At 36.2% G+C, this 6,029-nt stretch overlaps 1 protein-coding gene across 1 annotated transcript in view; it reads right to left on the minus strand.

The window, feature by feature from the left end:
• Positions 1-5,260, minus strand: part of LOC139965014 (AP-4 complex subunit beta-1-like) — a 50,416-nt gene extending 45,156 nt beyond the window's left edge. Inside the window, exon 1 of the mRNA XM_071967166.1 lies at positions 5,055-5,260. The gene's annotated coding sequence lies outside the window, so the exon portion shown is untranslated. The remainder of the gene's footprint in view (positions 1-5,054) is intronic.
• Positions 5,261-6,029: the final 769 nt, after the last annotated feature.

Raw genomic sequence — 6,029 nt, forward strand, 5'->3', positions numbered from 1 at the left:
GCATATTTGGGGGAAACAGAGGTAACAATATCATGACTGATGATCAATACATTCAATACTGTAATTATGATATTAGTATGATAGATTTACAGGAAATAATGGGCCGTACACATTCAAACAATTAGACAAATATTCTAATTATGGGTAATAACTGCAATTAAGCAAATTAGTGGTTTGTAATCAACCTCTTAACATCTGAACAACTGAAACCTTGGTTAAACGGTATCATAATAGTGCGTTTAATGTGACTAAAATGTGACTCACAATTTACTGAATAGATATGTTTTCTGGTAAACGCCAATAACATATATGTCTATATTGCTTATCTCTTTTGAATCAAAAGACGTTTCTTTTTTTAACTTTTCCAAAGAAGAAAGTTTTTCAGCTTCTACGATAAATGTATATGTATTGGCAATTGAATTTACTTGTAAGCTGTGCAGCATTATAGCAACAATGATGAATTCGTCCATACGAAATGTCAATTCAAATCCACACAGGCCCGGAGCCAGACCCCCCCCCCCCCGAGTTTTCAGGGGCCGACATGCATTTGAATCATTCACAGGTTACATGACACGATTATTGTGCCCTTCTTAATGTTTTTGGGCCCATTTTACACTGTTGGTGTCCCTTCTTATACTGTTGGTGCCCCTTCTTATACTGTTGGTGCCCTTTCTTATACTAGTGGTGCCCCCTTGATGCCCCTCCAACTCAGAATTCATGGCTACGGGCCTGACTTCGTTTTATTAGTTTATGTTAGTTTTATTAATAATTTCGTTAGTATCCTCAAGTCCGGGTCAAATGCTTGTATTCATAAAGAACTCATAAATGTGAAAGAAAAAAAGTGCCTAAAATATCTTTCAAGCGTACCCTGCTATGACGGTGGATAGGTTTAATACAAATTCAACTTTTTTTCAAACCGCTTCATCGTACGCATTAATGCTTAAATAAATTCTTAAAGAGATTCTTAAGACAAACAGGTCACTTCTATATATGAATATACCTGAAAGGTCAATTGATACGCCATATATTAACGTTACGACATTGTGTTTAATGGAGCTCTTTGCGTTTGATTCGAAGTGAATAAACAGTTGAATGTTTCAGGTATATTCTCTTTAATTGTTAGTTCAGCTAACGTAAAACCATAATAAAAACATATGTATTGTGCTGAGATATGCACATATGCTCATGGACCAGACGAGGTTACAGTCAAAATAGTATAAACATGTTATAGACAAAGGAGATAATTAACATAGATTTATTGTAGCGAATGATCCCTTTTGACACTATACTATCCCTGTGTGTATGATACAACAGATATAGTTTGAGTGGCGGGAAATATTACGCGCCAAAAAGCACTAACAACTTCATCAACTCGTATATATAAATTCCATAAATGATAAGATTTCTATATACCACCATCTTTTGTTTACATTTTATAGAACATTAATTAGAAACTATACAATAGAGTGAAAAACGTATAACTGACAATATGATTTCACTTCATGTTATATTATTTTTTTGAGAAAAAGTGTAATGTTATAAGGTTTGTGGATTTTTTATGTAAATATATGCAACAATGTAATTAACTCGTGTGTGCCTGCTTTGTAAAACAATTATTTTGTATAGACTTTTTGATAATAATTTGAAAGTTTATTTTTAAGTATTTTATTAATTATTGCTTGAGATCGCTTAAAATAATTCAACTATGAATGTTAAGTTCGTTTTTCGTGCTAGTATCCTGAGAAAAAAATATATGCGGTGACTTGCCAAGCATGCAAATATGACGTGTCTGTCTTTTTTGAGATCTTTAGTTCAAATCTATAGTATACGATACCTTTTTACAATCTCCAACCCCATCCAACCTCCTTGTCTGAGCAAATTGTGGTATAAAGTTAGGACTAAATGAAGAAATGTTTGAAGTATCAAAGGAGGGAATTTGGAATGGTTCGGGGAAGGGGTGATGTTCTGCCCAAAATATTACATTTACTCAAAACACAGGGTTAGATTAAGGTGACGTCGCAGATCCTCGGACAAATGGATTGTTGGACGCATGCGCTTATAAATGATCACAAACAGTCAACACTCCTCCATAGCGTAGCAGGTTTAGAATAAATCTAAAAGTACTGTTAGCTGGTGAAACTGACAATTAAAGGTGAAAAAAAATAAAGTAAAAATGAGGGGCTACTCGTTAGAGACTTGTGCAAGAATAAATATCCATACCAGACGGTTAGGTACTAGTAATGGTGGAAGGGAAGGTTAGGGAGGGGAGGGGGGGGAAGTGATGTTAATTATGTTTCTAATATGAATTTGGGATAAAAGATGCTTTACCGATGTTGTTTACATTCATACGGTATCACATGTAAGCTTGTACTATTTCCGAGTAGCGCCATCGGTTCATTTAACCCTTTTTTTCGTCTGACCCGGCCCACGTACCGTTGTATTTTAAAGTTCTCTTTTATGCGTTTACAATTGAGGAATGTAAAGTTCACGGAGGCGGATTTACTTGATCAATTGCGGTATCATCATTTAGAAATTGGACCTCTTTCTCTTTGGCGACTTGATTTCTCAGATTTTCCGTAATTAGTTACTTGTCTGTTCGCGTGTTACGTCATTTTAACGAAGCAACTGCTATGAAAACTCCTAGCTTCAACTATTGCTCTTCCGACCCCCTGTTCCCCACCCCTCCCACCCAATCTTCGAAACGTATTAGTTAAACGGCCACCCCCTGTCCCTCCCCATCCCAGAGGCTTCACTATAGACGTAAATTAAAACGCCATTGGATGGGGGGTGGGGGTGGGGACGTTTCCATAGGCAAACCCTGAATGGATATTAAATACACCTAACCCATATCAGAGCCGAATGGTGACAGATATTCGGCGTACATCCTTGTCCGGCCGGTACATAAAACATTTGACTAGTTGCAAATGAATATTTGTCATTGCGTGGTACAAAATCAAATCACCTCAAACACGCTCTTGAATCTTTCATAAAAAATGAATGACTGGACTCAATAAACTCTTTACATTATCGATAATAATAATTATTTACGTGTTGACTCACTTTCTGTTCTCAAACGACCGCCAACAATTCAAATTGTCTCGTTTAACGATGACAATATTCGCGTAAACTACGCTAGAACTGTAATTTTGTTACAGCTCTTTCAGAGAGGGCGTGAAACAACTTGAAATAACTCCTAAAATAGTTCAGCGAGACCACTTGACCTTTACATGGAGGTCCCGAAGAGCTTCCAGCAAGCGTGGTGACCTTTGACCATGTCTTTGTCAACGTGAGCTGATTTATGATATTGATAAATCGCGCGTCATCATGGCTTTTACATAATTCAAAAGAGCGTCCTCTTTTTAAGGACGGTGAGCGTTACTTTGAGTGTAGTTGATGGCGCCATGAAAAGTTTGCTAAATGTTCCGAACATTACCTATAACCAATTTATACTTATTCATGCCCCCTCCCTCTCCCCTCCCCCTCCCCAAGGGAATGATCATAATAAAACAAAAACATACTGACTGAAGAAGGTGATATTGCATATCTTAAGACGATACTCTACTCTTTTCATCCCATTTGAAAGAGGGCGCCGAACAAGCTCTTTGGAATTGAATGTTTATAAAGCTGTGATTATAATGTACCTGTCTAAAAGTGGTTTAGGTTAGTTTTAATAAGTCATTCCATACCTTGCGAATCTAAATATCTGCTGAAGCATTTATTCAAAATAGTATTAATATTATATCTGATGGTTGATTGTATGTCAGTAGAGGGCGGGCGATAGATAACATCTAAACAGAACTAGCTGCAGCTATTTATTTGTCCAAAATTACTGGAAATTATCTAAGTGCAATTATTACATATATTTTCAACCACCACGTACTCTAGATAACTCTGTCAACATGATCAATGTCAATGTTTATGGTGTAGTCAAAATATGAGTGCGTGATTATGGATATTTAATAACAAGTTAAATATTTTATTAACAGCTCTACATTATATTTCACTTTAATCTCGTTTGCTGTAAAGTGTGTCATTAAGAAGTAAACTATCTATGGCAAGATACGACCCTACAACACTTGACTAGTGATTTATAACTTACACATTCTTGAGAAGTCGTTGAGGCACATTCTGGAATGTGCAGTCTTCATGTGGGGCTATGTGACTTTATAAGGGTCTTTTGTGCTGTGAATTTGAAACTTTGTCCGTTTGGGTATAGCATTAAAGGTATGTTGTATTGGCCCCAAATATGCTAGATAATCAAATATGGTCACCTTTGGTCAAAATTCTGAAACTGTTTTTATTGCAACCTTCGAGGAAATTATTCTCACTGGGACATTAAGTCATCTTGTGTGTTTTTTTAAGAAATGTCTGATAACAATTTGGAGAGAGTGAAGACCTCCAGTAAAGTACTTTCTGAAAACTTGTAGCAATTATAGCGTTCTATAATTTGGGGCCTATACTGAAAACCTTTAAGTATGATGTGTTGCTGACCGTTTAACAATTCATATGTCAGTCCAGGTTAGATACTCTGTACCATGTTTAGTTGTCATGTTAAACATATGAGGCTCATGAAACATAGTGGTGGACTACTTAGTCTAACACAGAGTTACGCCAGTTCCTCAAATGTAGAAGAAAACAGGATAGGAAACAATAGACTTTATGGCCGCAAATAATATTTTAGCAATGCACTTGCAATTAGTCAAATTAGGGTCAAACGGCGTTCAATGTCATCGAAGATGATGCTATTGAACTCATATGAAGTAATTATGTTGTGATTGAGTTCTTAAATGTTATAAACAATGGATTTAACTTAACAGTCAGGCCTGAACTGATGGGCCGACGTCATCACCAAGTAAGCCTCTTAAGTATAGTCCATAAGATATTCATATTTATATAGTATTCATATTTATATAGTATAGTATAGTCCATAAGATATTCATATTTATGATCAATAACTGAACATTACCGAAAAATGAAATACAAAAAAACAACACTTCACTAAAACATATACGTATCTAATTACAGGTTGATACAAAACAACATTAGAAACTTACCAAAAGCCACCAAAAAGTTTAACAGTATGAAGATGGTTGTGACAACACGGATCACCTTATCCATGCAGACAGCTCAAATTATTTCTATAGGGCCTCTATCGCTGGGTCCCTGTTTCCAAAAGATCTTCCTAGCAATTACAAGGTAACAATATTTCAGACTATTAACCTACATAAATGTATAGTGTCGCTAAATACATATAGTATTGTGACTTTGAACGGAGCGTTACAGAAGTCAAGCGAAGTATAACTAACTAAATGAAGATAATTATCGGTGCTAACAGCCAGTAAGTAACCAATAGGATTGAGAGGCTTACTTATCTTTACTTCGAGTTATTTACTCTTAATCTGTGAATGGAATCTTCAGCATAAAGAGTAGATCGTGACAATACAAGTTTTAATCAGTAAAAGGAATTTGGAATGGCCAGAAATCTTCCTCGGGTTGATGTGGAGTCTTCTTTCTACACCTATACGTTTGAAACAAATATACATCTATACGGTGTCTCTATGGGGGTATGTGGTCCACGTAGGTTGGACGTACAGGTGCAGAATGAATCTGTGACGTCACAACTTATTCTTGGACTTATTCGTTACCTTGTTCTTCCTCGGGTTGATGTGGAGTCTTCTTTCTACACCTATACGTTTGAAACAAATATACATCTATACGGTGTCTCTATATGGGGGTATGTGGTCCACGTAGGTTGGACGACGTACAGGTGCAGAATGAATCTGTGACGTCACAACTTATTCTTGGACTACTGTCTGAAAGGATTTCAAAGATTTAGTATCTTATTGACTGAATACTTTCTTTTTCTTGACCCATGACATATCACAAATAAAATCCTGTCTAAACTTACCCATTAAAAAAGTACAACGCGAAATTGCTCTACATTAGGATTGTGAGCACATGTTGTGTTCATACTTATTTTCGTGGCGGAGTATACGTAACGTTGCACAGGCGTCGTACTGCTTTTACGT

The sequence above is a fragment of the Apostichopus japonicus genome, chromosome 23, assembly GCF_037975245.1.
Source record: "Apostichopus japonicus isolate 1M-3 chromosome 23, ASM3797524v1, whole genome shotgun sequence".
NCBI classification, from domain to species: Eukaryota; Metazoa; Echinodermata; class Holothuroidea; order Aspidochirotida; family Stichopodidae; genus Apostichopus; species Apostichopus japonicus.